We start from the raw sequence: 19,545 nt of genomic DNA, 5'->3' as shown, positions 1-19,545 counted from the left end.
GAACATACATATGTTTGTCCGATGGTATGGCAGGCCAGAAGTGTTAACGTATCCATACACATAGCTGTCAGATGAATGCTCATTCACTGACAGCTAACTCTCATAATCACTCCATACTAAGACAAGCATTCATGTGTTCTGAATGTAGAGTGGCTTATCTCTCTGAGAACACAAGAATTGGGCAGTTGAAATCTAACACACCTGTCCTGTTCTCACCATTACCATTGTTGAGAAGAGTCGAAAAGTCTCCATACATATAGACAGTTTGTCAGTCTCAAAATAGATGAGTATGGTTGTCATGTATGGGCAGGGAAGGAGTGCAGTACTGATCTCACCCAATCCCTCTATCCCTGCCTACTTGCCTATCCACCCTAAATGGCGGATCAACAAAAAAGGTGACAGTCCCTTCCTAGAGAAGTGATGGAAGTCACTGTCAACTAGACTTGTGCACTAGAAAAATTTTCGTTTCGGTTCATTTTTTCGTTTTGGAAACATTTTTCGGTACGGTAATATTTTCGGTTTTGATTTTTCGGATACATTCGGTATTCGGGTGTTCGGTCTGATTTTTCGGATACATTCGGTATTCGGGTACACTCGGTAAATCTTTTTATTCTTTTTTGGACTTTGGCGATCCTAAAAAATTATGGAGATACCTTTTTATAAAAATTTTGTAGGGTACCATAAAAAAATTATAATAAAAAAGATACAGTAGTGATGGAAATTTTTTTATCTTTTTTATTAGGAAATTTTTATTAATTTTTAAACAGGGATCAATTTATGTGAGCGGGTAAAGCACTAAAAATGTAGCCGACAATAATAAAAATGTAGTGTGTGCGTGTTTTTCACTTTTAATTTTTTTTTTTTTAGGTAGTACTACTACTCCCAGCATGGAACACACTGTTCCATGATGGGAGTAGTAGTTACCTGTACTATTTGACAGATCGTCAGGGTCCCTTGCATTCCCCCAATATAATGTATAGATGGGGCGGCTGCTCTTCTATGGTCCCCTGCACTCACGTATATATACACATATTCTTATTTCCCGCAGAGCTCTGATTGGCCAGATGGTTCCAGCCAATCACAGCTCTCTGTGTGAGATAGGAATATGTGTATATATATGGCCATGCAGGGGACCATAGGAGAGCGGCCGCCGCATCTGTACATTTAACAGGAGCATCACAGCAGGTGTCAGGAGTGATACCCGCAGTGATCTTTCCTTTACTACAAGTACTACTACTCCCAACATGGAGTACACTCTGCTCCATGCTGGGAGCTGTAGTACCCGAATTAATAGACAGATCGCAGCGGGTATCAGAAGTTACACTTGCTGTGATATGTCTATTAATGCAGGTACTACAGCTCCCAGCATGGAGCAGAGTGTGCTCCATGTTGGGAGTTTTAGTACCTGCAGTAAGGGACACATCCCAGCGGATGTCACTCCTCCTGACACCCGCTGCGATCGTCCTTATGTGAATGTCGGGATCAGCTGTTCTCAGCTCTACAGAGTCAGGAGAACAGCTGACGCTGAGCCGTAGGTATACATCGTATATCTACTGCCCAGCAATAACTTACAGTGAGCCTGCAATGTGTATACAGTATACACATTGCTGGCTCACTTAACCCCTTGCTGAGCTGGGCGCTATGTGCAAGCCCAGCAAGGAAAGAGTTAACTTACACTGCTAGACAGTGTAGGTTAACCCTTTGGGCGGTATACACTATATACAGCTATCTATAGATAGCTGTATATAGTGTATACAGAAGATGAAGTCCGCTTAGTTCCCTCGAGTACCGGGCAGGTCCGTGTAGCTCCGCCCCCTAGTGATGACGTCATTAGGGGCCAGAGCTACAGAAGGGAACTAGGCTAGTTAATCTGAAGCTCTGTTCACATTGTCCATTTTGTATAATGTGAACAGACCCTTCTGGCAGTGTCTACCCAGACAGGGAGACTCCAGCTGTTGCTAAACTACAATTCCCAGCATGCCCAGACAGCCAAAGGCTGTCTGGGTATGCTGGGAGTTGTTGTTTTGCACCAATTGGTGGCTCCCTGTTTGGGGAGAGATTGCATTCATGGGTGCTCTCCCCAGCGGACAGCGCCAAAAATGTCATAACCAATTTTTTGTGTTTTTTTTCTTCTCGTTTCAGATCCGTGTATGCAGAGGATTACTGCGGATTTGATGGATTACGGCGGATTATTATTTTTTTCTTTTAATAAAATGGTTAATGAGGGCTGTGGGAGAGTGCTTTTTTAAATAAAATAATTTTTCCAATGTGTTGTGTTTTTTTTTTTATTGAATTTTCAGGCTTAGTAGTGGAAGCCAGTCTTATTGACTGAATCCATTACTAACCCCCAAAACAGCTAGCGCTAACCCCCGATTATTACCCCGGTACCCACCGCCACAGGGGCCGGGAAGAGCCGATACCAACAGGCCTGGAGCGTTTTTTATTTTTTATTTAAATAAATTTAAAAAAAAAACACATAGGTATTTTTATTCTCAGCACAATACCAACCAAACAGCAATAGCCTGATGTTACCAGGGTGGGCGAGGACCATTGTTACTGGCCCTCCCCAGCCTAAATAACGCCAGCCTGTTACTGCCTAGGCCTAGGAGCACCATTTTTGACGCTCCGGGCCTGTTGGTACCGGCTCTTCCCGGCAGCCCTGTGGCGGTGGGTACCGGGGTAATAATTGGGGGTTAGCGCTAGCTGTTTTTGGGGCTAGCACTAAGCCCTGGCCTAGTAATGGATTCAGTCAATATGACCGGCTTCCACTACTAAGCCTGAAAATTCAATTAAAAAAAAACACAACACATTGGAAAAATTTTATTTAAAAAAACACTCCCCCACAGCCCTTGTTAACCATTTTATTAAAAGAAAAAAAAATAATCCGCCGCAATCCATCAAATCCGCAGTAATCCTCTGCATACACGGATCTGAAACGAGAAGAAAAAACCCACAAAAAATTGGTTATGACATTTTTGACGCTGTCCGCTGGGGAGAGCACCCATGATGCAATGTTTACCCAAACAGGGAGCCAGCAATTGGTGCAAAACTACAACTTCCAGCATGCTCAGATAGCCTTTGTAGTTTAGCAACAGCTGGAGTCTCCCTGTCTGGGAAGACACTGCCAGAAGGGTCTGTTCACATTATACAAAACGGACAATGTGAACAGAGCTTCAGATTAACTAGCCTAGTTCCCTTCTGTAGCTCCGCCCCTAATGACATAATCACTAGGGGGCGGTGCTACACGGACCTGCCCGCTACTCGAGGGAAGTAAGCGGACTTTCGTCTTCTGTATACACTATATACAGCTATCTATAGATAGCTGTATATAGTGTATACCACCCAAAGGGTTAGCTCTTTCCTTGCTGGGCTTGCGCATAGCGCCCAGCTCAGCAAGGGGTTAAGTGAGCCAGCAATGTGCATACTGTATACACATTGCAGGCTCACTGTAAGTTATTGCTGGGCAGTAGATATACGATGCATACCTACGGCTCAGCGTCAGCTGTTCTCCCGGCTCTGTAGCCCTGAGAACAGCTGATCCCGACATTCACATAAGGACGATCACAGTGGGTGTCTGGAGGAGTCTGAAATCCGCTGGGATCTGTCCCTTACTGCAGGTACTAATACTCCCAACATGGAGCACACTCTGCTCCATGCTGGGAGCTGTAGTACCTGCATTAATAGACATATTGCAGCGAGTGTAACTTCTGACGCCCGCTGCGATCTGTCTATTAATGTAAGTACTACAGCTCCCAGCATGGAGCAGAGTGTACTCCATGTTAGGAGTAGTAGTACTTATAGTAAAGGAAAGATCACTGCGGGTATCAATCCTGACGCCCGCTGTGATCCTCCTGTATAATATATGGATGCGGCGGCCGCTCTCCTATGGTCCCCTGCACGGCCGTATATATATATATATATATACACATATTCCTATTTCTCACAGAGAGCTGTGATTGGCTGGAACCATCTGGCCAATCACAGCTGTGCGCGAAATATGAATATGTGTATATATACGTGAGTGCAAGGGACCATAGAAGAGCGGCTGCCGCATTTATACATTATACAAGAAGATCGCAACGAACCCTGGCGATCTGTCAATTAGTACAGGTAACTACTACTCCCATCATGAAACAGTGTGTTCCATGATGGGAGTAGTAGTACTACCTAAAAAATGTAAGAAAATAGTGAAAAACACACACACACTACATTTTTATTATTGTCGACTACATTTTTAGTGCTTTACCCACTCACATAAATTGATCCCTGTTTAAAAATTAATAAACATTTCATAATAAAAAAGATACATTTCGTTAGATACAATTTTTTCCATCACTACTGTATCTTTTTTATTATTTTTTTGTTATTAGAATGAATTCTTTACGTTCGTTTACAGATAACGAATGCATTCGTTATTTTGCTATTCGTATTATCGTGGCTGTTCGGGAATGTTCAAAATATGTATTTGTGCATTTGGATCGGTCGAAAACGGTAAAATTCGGTAAATTAGACATTCGTGCCGAACCGAATTGCACATGTCTACTGTCAACAAAATAAACTATAAAACAGACAGAGGTTGGGATATTGTAGGGAATCAAACAAATTAACAATAGTAATACTAAACACACAGACACAATAGGTCAAAGTCTATTACCCAAATCTATACCAGGAGTTGTCAAAGTTGCCGAATCACAAATACAGGAGAATAGTCAGAATACCAAGCCAAAATATCATAAATACCGGAATAATCAGAAATTCAGAGACAAACGCTAGCTACTATAGAAACTCTCGCAGGCAAGGTCTGGAAGCACACCGGAGGCTCAAATAGGCAACACACAGGGGAACCAACAAGATCAGCTGTCCAGCACAGAGCCAGGCGCCGCCACAGCAACCAGACAAACAAACACTCTCAGGGATGTATAACCCTTTGGGTTCTTACAATGGTCAGGTTCTATCTGATGTGTATGAAGGTTTATAACAATTGGCACTCTGTGGTACTGTTTCCTATGTACCTCACCTTGCTCCATGTCATGCCCTGCAGCTTCTCTCATCGTCCTGACAACAATTGCAGGGCTGTATGTCAATGAATGACATGGCTGGCCAATCAGAAGGTAGGAGTGCTAGGTCAATCAGCTCGGCACTGGTACTTACACCTTCTAGAGGTGGGATATTTAAACGGCACTTCTGCCCTGCCTGTGATAGATGTTCTTACCCTTTCAGTAGTGTTCTTTATTTCCGGGTTTTCTGTGACCAGACCTGTGTATCCTGGCTTTTGCCTGTCATTTGTTTGTCTGCTTACTTTGTACTATGCCGCTATCTAGGTTTATCCCATTACTTGTCCTTAATACTGACTTCTGGCCTGTCCCTGTTTTATCTTGTGCCTTTTTGATTTTGTACTGGTTTGCCTGTGTGTTGCTTACTTGGTTTGTCCAATCCTTCTGATTTCTCTGATGGCCAGCATTTGGGGGGCCACCATTTAGGGAAGGTTGTCCAAATAAGTAGGGACAGTGGTTTGGGGGAGATTCAGGTTTGCACTGTTCTCTACCCGGAATGTAAAAGGTACCCATTGATATCACCACATCTGTAGATATTAAAACCTATTGCTTTGCTTATTAGTGACTTTATACCAGTGAATTACTATATAGTTTGATAACCTTTTTTCTATCATAGAATTATTAATGCAAGGATGTGGTAGTCATTAAACCAATTCCCTAGTGATATTAGGAATTACCTAGTAATTTTGTGACCTAGTGATTTTGCGATATTGCATAAATCCAGGTTGATTTCTAATAGTCGTAAAAAATTTAATTTGGACAAGATTGGATTGCGGAATAGCACAGTAATTAGCACTGCTGCCTTGGAGCGCTGCCTTTAATGTTTTACCTGGGCCTCCAGAACTCATGATTTATTCTCGTTTATTATTCTAATTAAATATTCTATATATGAAGTTTATAAATCAGATCAGAAATAAATATCTATAAGGTGTGCAGAGAATACAAAATAAGAAAACTTTCTCTCCAGTACCCCTTATAGTTTCTATTGTGTAGAAGTCACTTATTAGTGGTACTCCTGGTAACTGAACTGATACCCTATCCTGTGGATAGGGGTTAAGTTCAGTTACCTGGAAAAGTGTTTGATCGCAGAGGGTCCGTCCCCCGCGATCTCCTGTACGGGGCCTGGCTACTTACCTATCCTCTGCACACTCCAGCCCCCACCCTCTGAGACGATTGCAAGTGAAAGCCCGGTTAGCTAAGCACTGGCTGTGACTGAGCGGGCTGTCACTTGCGCTAGGTTGGAGTGCTGTCCCCAACTTTAGGCTGTTGTGTATCTTTCTATAGGAAATAACCCTCATTTTGCTAATTCTGGCTGCATGCCTTTTAAATTTGCTCTCCTATATCTTTCTTGTTTGCTGAACACAGTATTCCATGTGTAGCGTGACTAGTGTTTTGTTCTGTGATAATACCACATCTATGCCCTTTTAATGCACCCCATGGCCTTATTTGCTTTGACAGCGCTGCCTAACACTGGTTGCTACAGTTAAATTTACTGTCAACTAAAATTCCTGCAGTAAGTCCTTTACCATGTCAGTTTTATCAAGTGTTTTCCCATTTAGTGAGAGTTTCCCTTGCCATATGCATTATCTTCATTAGTGTTGAACCACATCTACCACATTCCCAACTCAAGCTTCCAACCTATCTAGATCCATTTCTTACAGTGTCATCTATTGTGTTATCTTCTGTATATACTGTGCTCTATTGTGTTAACTACTTTACACAGGTTGTGTTAACTACATTAAAGAGATTATGCTATATAATCAACTGCAAAAAAATATATATATAACTGCATTTCCTATACCAGTTAAGTAAAGGGTTTGCCCAGAGAAAAATCCTAAGATTTAGAAGCTATACATCCATAACAAATACTCACTTCCTGCAGATCCCCAACAGTTTCCTGTTCTCTGTCTAGAAATGTAGGAAGTGCCCAATCACTGGTAATAGTGATTCAGAATATGTACCACTAATAACTATCATCTCATCACTGTTCTCACTTTCATGTTGCCTTAACCAGTCATTGGTGGTCCCTGGGGCTTTTTCCTGTACCACCTACCTTGATTCATAGATTGATCCCTGTTTGGGTATCAAGGCTGGTGGAGCAAGCAGAAACTACTACAGGTACTGCCCCGATGACTGATTTGGGCAGCATGAAAATTATAAGTTTCCTTTAAAAAGGTTACCCACTTTGGGCAATCTATTTTTCAATGTAGGGTCTTCGTGGCAAAAAGTTGATTTCAGGGTGTCCCACTGCCAGGATCTCCAGCTATCTGTGTGAGAAAACATTAGCAAGTGTTCAATTTAGCTACAGAAATATAGCATTTCACAGTGCCTACTAAGATGAATAGACAGTACATCAGTAATACACGGATGTGCTGACTACTCCAGAAAAAATAAATAGTTTCTGCTTTTTTGAATAGATAAGTGTCTTGAACAAGAGATCCTTCTCTAGTAACAGTCTTCTCTAACACAGTAGGGCATCTGAAAATATATATTATTTAGGATATCCTTTGCAGTGCATTTCATAAATGTAGAGTCTGCAAATGTATTAACCTAATGAATAATGATACCACAATACCCTTATATATCAACAAGTGATTTTTTACTTCTGTCAAGTAAGCATTAAAAGTGATCAATGGGAAAATTATTGAGGTTAAAAATTCCAGACGTGCGCCATACAATTATCTCCTTGTACTTATTGGCATCAAGCTTCTTTAAGCGGCTTATATCTTTTGATGTGTGAAAGAAATCTGAGCTCATGTACCATTTGATGACAAGTGACCTTGTATAATGTGCTAATCATATCCCACATAGGGGCCTACACTATGTAATTGGCATTTACTTTGGATGGACGCATTTGTCTTGGGCTGGACATGCGTTTTATGTACAGAAGACACTTGATTGTGGGAACAACCACTTATAAGAAAGTGTTCAGTTGAATAGTTCAGCAGGGTGAGCAGGTTAATGCTAGAACTGGAATCGATGATTAGATCTCTGGGGATTTTCTCATGGCACTTTGTGACCTTCAACAACTCACTTTCCTTCCGTTGTGCCTCCTGCAATTAAACATTGTACTAGAACCAACGTAAGCAAGGAGAACATCCACCGCCTTGATGTTATTGTTATACGTTATTATAGATTATTTATGTAATTATCCAATTAGAAGCGTGCACAATGCATTTGACTACTTGATATATCGCTGCCTTTTCAGTCCGTCTGCTAAGATTGGAACCAAATGTTAAGAAACAGGCAGCTGGTGGTTTATTTTATGAACTGTTACGTGCAGTTTTTTTTCTATGCAAATAGCCTCAATGGAATTACTATTTGTTGACTCTCTTATCGTAAACTTGTTATAGTGTCAAATATGGTTAGGTGAAATATTTGAGGAACAATGTTCCTCATCGTTCTTTAACAAAATGTGACTGTACTGACGAGGGACAACAACCCCAAAACAGTAATGTCTGCAGATGGGTCCTTTTTCCTTCTGTTCTAATGGATACTTAGACTCCTCCGCTAACAATTTGTCCCAAAGCCAAACCGGAAGGTAACACAGCTGTTTCACACCTTTTTAGGAGTCACAGTTCACAGTGGATAAAACACTGGTTAATGAAGCCATGGTAGACCTTTGGATCACCACTTTAGTTAGAAGGTAAGGGCAACTGGACTCCAGAATTGTCATGTTGCTAGTGGGGTCTATAGTCTGAGCAAACTGTAATGCCCAATGGATGTGGACCTGCTGTGTTACCTACTGGTTTGACTTTGAATGGAGTCTAAGTATCCTCTAGTTTTTCACCTTTTATTCCAAAGTTGGACTTATGCTGTTAGATGACACCAATTCGCTGCCCCAAGAGTGGTTCTGGTAAGGTAACAGTTGACCAGGCAGGCCAGAAAAACCAGACACCCGAGATACGGGCAGAGGTGAGACGGGCCACCAGGCTTGCGGTAGTGGCAGGAGACACAGAACAGTCCAGTGTGGGTTAAACAGTCTGTAGCAGTAGATGTTGCTGGTCAGTAGCTGCAGATTCCACCCAGCAAGAGTGTAGAAACCTCAAGGAGAAGATACAGTTTTTTTCTGCCATTTTTGGAGCAGTACAAAAATAAGCCCAAAAAATTTAATATATTTTTTTTTATAAAAAAAATGCTTATTTTTTTATTTAGCCTGTTTTTACTCATGAAACGGCTAAACACAAAGAACACACTATTTCATTTAACAGCCGTCACCACGCCTATCCTCTCTGTCAGCGATGGGACTGCTGTGTAGTAAGACACAGCGGCCCGCAGCACATGCTCCCCTGCTGGCTCTAAAAGCAGTTTTTACAGTCATAAAGACAGCGATTACACAATAAATGGTATGCCTTCATTACTGTGCTACACAGATTTTACATATTGTGCATAACTTCAGGGGGTAAATATTGATGCGCTTTAAAAGGGTACTCCACTGCCCCAGCGTTCAGAACATTTTGTTCTGAACGCTGGGTGCGGGTTGCGGGGGTCGTGACGTCACGCCACTACCCTCGTGATGCCACGCCCCCTCAATGCAAGTCTATGGGAGGGGGCCATGCCATGAGGGGGCGTGACCATGATGTCACGACCCCCGCAGCCCACATCCAGTGTTCGGAACAAAATGTTCTAAACGCTGGGGCAGTGGAGTACCCCTTTAAGGGGTTAAGGAGTAAGAACCTGTATTATCTGTTTATTTGCCCACAGAGTCTCTATTTTGAGTATTTTAAAGCTACATTAGGCTTTCACTTGAACATTGTAATGAATATTACCGTTGTAATGTTCTAATAAAGAGCAAGTTCTGCCCCTTTATACTAGTAATGGGAAAGGCTGGCAGATAATTTGCATAGTGAAGAATGGCATTTAGGCTCAGTAATGATTTCTGCATTAAATACTGACTTTGAAGTGACTCCGGAATGACATCTCATCTTGTGTTGCTTTTGCAGTTTGGAGGTTAAGATATAATTCTGCTAGTTGACATAATGAAAAGTGACATTTTAATCTCAGGAATGTAGATGCATGAGGTGTGACATACTAGCCCACTTAAGTGTCACAGCCCCGGCATGGGAATATACAAAGTATAGAAAGTACAGTCTTCAAGCTTTTACATATAAGACATTGCTTTACCTCCATATTGTTAGCATATATACTGTATACTATTTGTTAGTTTTTGTGATATGTAAATATCTGTCAGTTGCATTAATATTTTAATCCTGTTTTGACAAGAATAAGTCAACTCAATAAGAAGTGTGATCATTTATGTTCAAGATGAGAAAGGTTTAGAAATCATTAAATCCTTGTAAATAACCAATATAGCAGAATATTCTATTACAATCCGAAAATGCATTATTTATAAACAAGATGGTCACATTATGTTTCTATAGGGAATAGTTTTAGGAAATATTCCTAGAACCAGTTCTGATGTTTTTTTTATTTTTTTTTTATTGGCCAGCCCAGATATATGATTACCCCTTTAAAGTGACACCCATAGGGAAATATGACATCCAGCTATTATTTATGGAGGTGCTTAGTGTCCACTACAACTTAGACCAGTGTTTCCCAACTAGGGTTCCTCCAGCTGTTGCAAAACTTCAACTCCTTTAGCTATCTGGGCATGCAGGGAGTTGTTGTTTTGCCACAGCTGGAGGCAACGACGGTTTGGAAACATTAGCTTAAATGGGCACTATAAATAAAATAAAAAATTATATGTTGCTACTGATGAAAATTAAAGACCTTTTGTAATATGATTGTTTAAAAGGTTTTAAAATATTTAATAAAGAATACGGACCCTGAAAATCCCACCACTAGGGGTCCCCATACCTACTGGGACACTAACTAGTCCTGCAGCGGCATCAGGCTAGTCCATAAGTCATGGACATGAGATGACTCATGGACAAGGCTGCATGAGCAGACACACTAATCACCTCCCACCACCACAAGGGGGGACACGCCCCTTTACCGAGAGGATTTCTAACACTGTGAGCTAATAAAAAAGGTATTTTTATAATAAATATAGGTGATAAAGGCATATAAAATAGATGTATAGAATTAGGTACTGAGTAACATATATATATTTTTTTTTTTTTGTGGGATCTAAATGAGCTTACTATTTAATTAGTCTGCAGTTCCTTAAATGGGTATTCCTGGATCTAACATTTAATCCCCTATCCAAAGGATAGGGGATTTGTTTCCGGAGCTGCATCTCTGGTTTCCGGGATGGGAGACTTGACATAACGCCATGCCCCCTTCATTCATGTCTATAGGAGGGGGCGTGGTGTGACGTCATGAGGGGGGGGGGGGGGGTTGGTCGTGGCGCTATGTCACGTCTCCAGTCCCGGAAACCAGAGGTTTCTGAAACTGGAGACACAGCTCCACATACAATGTGGGTGCTGCAGCGAGATCGCGGGGAGTCCCAGCGGCGGGCCCTCCATAATCAGACATCTTATCCCCTTTAAAATGTTAAATCCCGGAATACCCCTTTAAATGAAAAGACACTCCTAGTTATTGGGTAGGTTTACTAAATGAGTTAGTGTAATTTCTAGTAACAATTACTGTCACTTTTAAGCGAAAAAGAAAATATTACATGTCTCAATGTAAAATGTATTATCGAGCTATTAAAGGGTTACAGGAAGCAACAGAGTATAAATCCAATGTAAATTCCAGCAAGCATTAAAAGGGGTTGTCTACTTTGGACAATTCTGTAAGTAGATAACAGGTTGAGTTGGTCCCCCAATATTTAAGTTGTAATCTATGGAAGGAATTGAGTTTATAACTTTCCTGCAGGAGAAATGAAGTGTTAGGGTATGTTCACACGGCAGAATGTCTGTGCAGAATTTCTCATGAATATCCCACATGGACATTTCGCAGCATTGATTTCAATGGGATTCTGCTGCTCTGTGGACACGGCAGAATTTCCACGGCAGCGACATCTGCCACGGAAAACCTGATTCCGGCATCCGCAAAAACATAGAACCTGTTCGATGTTTTTGCAGATCCTGCTCAGAAATGCGATGCTGTCTATGAGACGTGCATTTCCAAGTTGTCCTAGTGCCAGAATGTTCTGCCAGAGCTCCAGTGTCTGTGGAATGTCCGCATGGACAATTTATATACACACACATATATATATATATATATATATATATATATATATATATATATATAATATTGTGATGAGTCGCTCTTGCAAATAAGTGCAGTTGCAGTATAGAGGCAAGGAAACAGTACTTTTCAAATCAAAGTTCAGTGTTTTATTCACACTTGGCACACACCAAACAGTCTTTAGATACAGAACAAAGGAAAATGAAACAAAAATCCACCTGTGTTCCTTAGGTGTTTGTCCACACCTGGGTCCATGCCATGCGGCATCAAGCAAGTATTTTCCAGGCCTCCAGTCAGACTGTTCACCAGCTTCTAACCTTGGAGCAAACGTAGAGAAGAACTCCACACTCAGCTCTCTCTGACAGTGTGAGCTGCAACTAGCAAATCCCCCTCAGCTGGTGATACAGGTTGCCTTTAAGGCCAACAAAAGGCGGCCTTAATTGTGGGGAATGGCCCCCACCCTGCACTTGGTGATTCCCAGTAAGAGCCATCCCGGATTGGCCTTCTAGCCATACTACGGCCACAGTGCCAGACTGCATCGCAGCACAGACACTGAATGAATATCGGCTCTCACTTCACCAAAGCCAGGAGCCTTGGTGACACATGTCTCCCATCCACCACGATGCCTTTCACCTTCTCACAATATATATATATATATCACTACTTAACTATTAGCACTGAGGTGAGGGTGCCAGCATCCCAGACTTGATCACAGTCCACAGCAATGTAGAAAACAGATGGTGCAGCACCCCAGATAATCCAAAAACGTGTGAGTTTATTCAGCCCATATCAGATGTAACGTCTCAGTTCTTCCATGCATGCTTGAGAAAAGTTCTATGGAAGAACTGAAATGTTGCCTCTGATATGGGCTGCATAAACTCACACGATTTTGAATTATCTGGAGTGCTGTGCCATTTGTTCTCTCGGTCTCTATGTCTCTCATTGTCTCAGTCTCTCTCTGTTTTGGTCTCTGTCTGTCTCAGTTTATATCTGTCTTGGTCTCTCTGTTTCTCTCTCTGTCTTCGTCTTGGTCTCTCTATGTCTCAGTCTCTCTGTTTCAGTCTCTCTCATTCTTTCTGTCTCACTCTTTCTTGGTCTCTCTGTTTCTCTCTCTCTCTCTCTCTCTCTCTCTCTCTCTCTCTCTCTCTCTCTCTCTCTCTCTCTCTCCTTGTCTTGGTATCACTGCCTTGGTCTCTCTCTCCATCTTTCTCCTTCTTGGTCTCTCTGTCTCAGTCTCTCTCTGTATCCCTCTCTATGTCTGTCTTGGATTTTCTGTCTTTCTCTCTTTTTTTCTTGGTCTCTGTCTCTCTCTCTGTATTGGACTCTCCATCTCTCTCTCTCTCTCTCTCTCTCTCTCTCTCTCTCTCTCTCTCTCTCTCGGTCTCTCTTTGTAGTCAACCTATTTGTAAGTAAGCAAACAAGTCAGTCATATTTTATGAGAGCTGTAAATCAATTAATATGAACTAATTATTTTTTTTAGATAAAGTTTTAATACATTTCCAGGATCGCTCCTATGAACATTTAAAACTGTATTGTTATTAGTGTGGAGCCTGTAGGGGCACAAAAGGTTTTAAAAACATCAAAGAAGATCCCTGTTCTGCACACCTGCCCAGGGCCTGGACTATACATAACACATTGTATCAGTTTTGCTTGGGTTGTTCCTGTAATAAAATGCTGCAGAAAAAAATAATTCAGTTAATGCCATGAGTTCAGATCATATACATACTGCTATACTGTAATTATTTCCTATTTTTCCACTAATAGAGTGTAGAGTTTTGGCCAAGTGATCGCAAAGGCCTATTTGATCGCTTACAGGAGGCAGCATAGAATGACAGCGATTGAACGGTATTCATTGTGTGGGGACATGCCCCAATAGGTTTTCAGCTACGGTATTTGCTTAGCTTTACATGCTCTTCTACTACAGTTTAGTACTTTGTCAACACATCATAGACACAGTCAAGGGAATGGTGATAATAATTTGTCAATTTATTCATGAATTTCCAGGAGGAAGAGCAGAGGGAATGCACAATGCAGAGCTGTAAGAACAATTGGAAAGGTCCATTTTAATACTGTTCCTCAATATCTCAAGGTCTCGTGAGTTTCTGGACTGTCCAGACCTCACTGTCTTTGTGTTTTCCTAGAGTTGGTTTTGTTTTTGTGGGATTTTTGTAAAATTCTTGATTTATAGGGTCACTCTCATTAAAACTAATTTTTGCTATTGCACTCCTTATGGTAAATGAAAAATATTTCTAATATACTTTGTTTAAAAAAAAATGAAGTTTTCTATGTTTTATTTGTGCTTAAAAAAGCTCAAGAGCACAATTTCCCCCAACTCATACTCAGACTTTGGACCAAAGTCCGAACACAGGAAGTGACGCCTGGAGTGCTGAGGGGGAGGGGGGTGTCCAGCCTCATCCAATCATAGCTCCTCTCAAACTGCCATATGCTGTTGGTTGGACACCCCCCCCCCCCCCCTCAGCACTCCAGGCGGCACTTCTTGGTCCAAAGTCTGAGTATGAGTTGGGGGAAAATGTGCTCTTGAGCTTTTTTAAGCACAAATTAAACATAGAAAACTTCATTTTTTTTAAAACAAAGTATATTAGAAATATTTTTCATTTCCCATAAGGAGTGCAATAGCAAAAATTACCGTAGTTTTAATGAGAGTGCCCATTTAAATGAAGCTTATAAAGCTTAGGTGTAAAGTGTCTTTCAGAAGGTATGCTTTATTTTAATAGCATGCTATGACAGGTTGGGATGATGGTTGGATCACTGCTAGATTTACAAGGAAGTGTGTTATTACCATTTGCTAAAAAAAGAATGTATTACTGTGAAAACTAGCATACCCCATGTATGAAATATGGCATAAGAGATGAGCTAGCCCCACAGTTCTCTCCTACGCCATCAGGGCACAGCATACATCTTCCAGGATTTCCTTTATATATTATCATAGTAGGTACGTGCACGCTGTGTTCTCGTATGTCCTTTATTAATTACTATACACAATCCTCCAGCATCTGTGTTTGTGGAAATGATACATTATTGGGGGGAAAAAGCCTACAACCAAAGCAGGATTTTATGTCTGGCATATCCCTAGTTTAAGAAGTGTAATACAGTTCTTATTATATATGTACAAAATGCTTTTATGTCTCACAACTTGGTGTAAACCATAAATTAATTCATTTACAATAGGATAATGCTTGTCGACCATTTTAATCCTTGGAGGTTTCCCTCTTATATCTTCGAGTGATATTTAAGGAATGCTCCAAGCAAAATGTTCGGGGTGGTGTATGTCACCGAAATTCAAAGAACACTAAAGCTGGTCCTGGATTTTAGATAGCTTTTGGCCAATGTCTCAAAACATTCCAGCCAGGCATGGAATGTATTCTTATTCAGGAGAGGGGAGAAAACTACTGCCAGACACCTCTGGTGGCAACTTATCTCCCTAAGGACAATATAATGAACATGTTAAAATCTAGCATTTCTGCTTATATTGGAGAGTCATGAAGGCCCCCATACACATGACTGGCAGATCCCCCAACATTGGCTTTAATGCATTACTGTCCCTTAAAGGGGTACTCCTTTGCATAGGGGATAAGATGTCAGATCACCGGGGTCCCACTGCTGGGGACCCCCGGGATCTACGCTGCAGCACCCCGCTATCAATACTGCACAGAGCGAGTTCACTCTGTGCGTAATGATTGGCAATACAGGGGCTGGAGCATCGTGACGTTACGGCTCTGCCCCCTCGTGACATCATGGCCTGCCCCTCAATACAAGTCTATGGGTGGGGGCGTGGCAGCCGTCACGCCCCCTACCGTAGACTTGCATTAATCAGTGAATTCAATTTTCCTGGCGCACACTGTTGCTGACATGTTGCAGACACTATGCGGCAAAATAATTTAGAATAACTTGACAATAACTAGTTCCCTTTAGCTTAGTAAATGAGGGCCAATGTGCAGTAAATTTTACAGCATTTCCAAGCTGAATTTTTGGGTGACATTTTGCAGTGTGAACATAACCTAACTAAGTGTTTTCCAAACATTGTGCCTCCAGATGTGGCAAAACTACATCTCCCAGCCTTCGGCTGTCCGGGCTGTCCGGGCATGCTGGGAGTTGTAGTTTTGCAACAGCTGGAGAAACGCTGTATAGAAAACACTGCCCTAACTGCTTACGTTCAAACTCATTTTGTCCAAAACGTCTAAACTGAAAAGTTGGCAAAATTTATATTTAACACTCCGTCCTGGTCGCATGATGTAAATTTAGTTTAATAATGTTTCAAATTTCATTCAGCCATTGAAAGTGAGCAGTAAAATGAATAGAGATGTAAAATAATCATTTCAATTACTGACACATGGCTGACCCTATACGTTGGCAGATTTTGGGTAACCAAATTAATACGTTGACCTGTCACTGTATAAATGATGCCATACGATCGGATACATTTTAAGGCGGAAAGTGGAACATGCCAGTCATAAAATGGAAAGAAACCTGAAGCGGCAGGTGTTCATTTGAATCTTAATTCCTATCGAAACTTTAAATAAACATTGAACTTTCCCATTTAAGTGTAGAAATGAAGAAAGCAGAGTTGGCATTTGTCACAGTTTATTAAAGACTCCGCTAAAGGAAACTGCCGTATTTAGATAAGGTAATATTATTACAAGCTTACATGGAATGGAATATCAGTATTGTAACTTTATGACATTCGTAACTTGATCTTTTTTTTGGGGGGGGGGGGGAAAGAAATCAAGTATTTTTTTTTTTCAGGTGACCTCACTGAATTTGGAAATCCTGATGATTTTTTTTATTGTCTCAAAGTATTGCTTAACCCTTTTCATGCTTTTGATATGTACAAAAAAAGCCGAAATTATAAATAGCATTTTTTGAAAAAATCATATTATACCCCCATACCGATATATTTTTAGACAAAAGTTAGAAAAGTCTTACTCAAGCAGACTGTTAAAGGGGTATTCCAGGATTTTTGCTTCTTTGAATGTGAGACAGGGGAAGCAAAGTAAGTCTAGTTACTAATATTTACCTGGGTTTGGTGGTGGGTATCGAATCGGAATTTCTTTTCCCGGGAAGTTTATTTTCTGCTGCCTTTAAAATGAGTGTTGTCCCTGACCCAGCTTGCTGTGCGGCCCGAGACAATGCTTCACAAGTTGGGTTTTGAAGTGGCTTGGCTACCTGAAGGACCCTGAAGACATTACCGACACACATGTGCATGCTTTCATCTTCACACAGATCCACAGCTTGTGTGCCAGGTAGTGTCAGGCAAGTCATGTGATCAAAGGGAGCATGGGTGTCCTGCAGGCCATGGAAACCGGAATTAGCCAGTTCCCAGAATCAAGCCTGCAGCATGATGGGGGACACAGGACACGGCCATTTACCATGAACACAAGCACAGATCCTTGGTAAGCATGTCCATTACTGTGTGACACTTAGTTACTAAAGTCACCTTATGTTGAATAACCCTTTTTAGGTGGCCATACGCTTTCAATAGCTGTTGATGGAACAAACAACTATCTCTCCCAACTTCCCCGTACACATTTGGCACAGCCATAGGGTCATGTGTACTCTATGGGAACGGTATACCACAGCCAGACAATTCTGGCAGTTGCTTATCTGTCCCACAACAATAAGTTGTGGGACCGATAACAATACGTTAAAGCAGTTGATTTCCTACAGACTTTGCCAGTGGTGGGTCAGGAGGCCTCCATACACTTTAAGCAATTGGTCAAGCCTGTTGAAGTCTGTGGGTTTGGCCAACATTTGTCTAAGGTGTATGGACACCTTTATACACATAGCACCCTTTAAAATCCAATTCCAATTTGTGCAATGTTTTGTACATGTTGCCTAAGCATGCTGTATGCACAAATCAGCATAAAATCACCAGTACTGATCAAATATAGTTTAATGTGGTTTTCTGAATAAAAAAAAAAAAAATAGTTCTGAAATCATGCTACCGCCAGTAACTTACAAACATACATCTTATTCTCAAAGCAGCACTTTTGTGAGTACAGATATCACACCGCATTGGTAGTTCATCATCTTATATTGCTGTGACATCTCAATCTGTCTGCTAGAAGTATCTAGAAGTATTCTCACAACAAGATGTATATCTCCTGAATAGCTGCACCAATTTTCACTCAGTAAGGGTCACCTACACTATTTATCTGTATATTCAGGTTAGTCCAGGTGATCCTGCTGTCAATTTTCCTTTATAAAGTCTGGATTCTTATTTGCGCCCCTGGTGAAGTGAGTGCAGTATCAATGACGGCCGTGACTAAATTGCATTGCAGCCTATGGGGTTTTGTAACTGCCCATTTGCACCTGTATATGACGCAGTAATTTTTCCGCCACGATGTCCCGTCACTGTATAGCGCACGTAATGAATTACGGGTATATACGGGTGCAAACGGGCAGTTACAAAACCCCATAGGCTGCAATGCAATTTAGTCATGGCCGTCATGGGTTTTGTAACGGCCGGGTTTCGCAGCTGTAGTGACGGAACTTCTGACGGAAGTTCCTAAATGGAGAAATTCATAGTGTGAAAGCAGCCTAACACTGCAGTGTCAGTTTCCCCAAAAAGTGGGGAGTCACTAGAAAGGCAGAAGCACTGGAGGCAGATTTAATAATAAGTAGGGTTTTTTTTTCTGTTTATTTTTAATGTTGGTTTCAGTCTCTAAGCTATTATTTTATACTTAAGGAAAATCCCTTTAAATAGATTTTTCCTTTCTTTTTTATTTGTGTTGTGATTTATAGAACCAATACATGAGTGGGGAAACAACAAAATGGGACTGAACGTAACTCACTTTAGACTGAATGCATGTAATAGTTGTCTAGAGGGTTTTGTATTCTGTATCTTCAAATTGGTGGTTTGGAGAGAGCACAAAGCATATTAAAATAGTGTTCAAAAGAAATCGAGAATAAAACCTGTCATCTGCGCTCCAGCTGTACTAATACATTCTTCTAATATGGAATCAAAGAGAATAGTAAATTCCCCAACTTTCCCCTTCATGATCGGCAGCATTCGCAGACAATCGGCTGGCACTATTTACACAAATGTGTTTTCTTTATTTCTGAAGACGTAGGCAAGTAGCTCATTAAACCTCTGCGCCAATTAAAAAGTTACAGTTATACATGTTACATACCGATTGTTTTCACTAGCAGTCTCACTTTTTCACACCACCAGTGTTGTTCAAAGTCTTTTCCATAATTTAGAGGAGTTTCTGTTAGTGTTTTAATGCATTTGAAGTGTTTTGGTTGTACCACTTTTATTAGCTGCCTGTCGTCTTTACTGGCCGAATCTCAGAAATCGCAACTACAGAGCATGTTTTGGCAGCTGGATTTACTCGCAATATACTTTATTATTCTTTTAGCAGAAGAGAAAATTGAT

At 41.1% G+C, this 19,545-nt stretch overlaps 1 protein-coding gene across 3 annotated transcripts in view; it reads left to right on the top strand.

Annotated features, from left to right (window-relative positions):
• Nucleotides 1-19,545, top strand: part of C5H8orf34 (chromosome 5 C8orf34 homolog) — a 355,582-nt gene that overhangs the window by 235,948 nt on the left and 100,089 nt on the right. The window lies entirely within an intron of this gene.

This window comes from Hyla sarda, chromosome 5 (genome assembly GCF_029499605.1).
Source record: "Hyla sarda isolate aHylSar1 chromosome 5, aHylSar1.hap1, whole genome shotgun sequence".
In the NCBI taxonomy this organism is placed as follows: Eukaryota; Metazoa; Chordata; class Amphibia; order Anura; family Hylidae; genus Hyla; species Hyla sarda.
The sequence above is the reverse complement of the archived record's forward strand: the minus strand, read 5'-3'. Positions and strand labels throughout refer to the sequence as shown.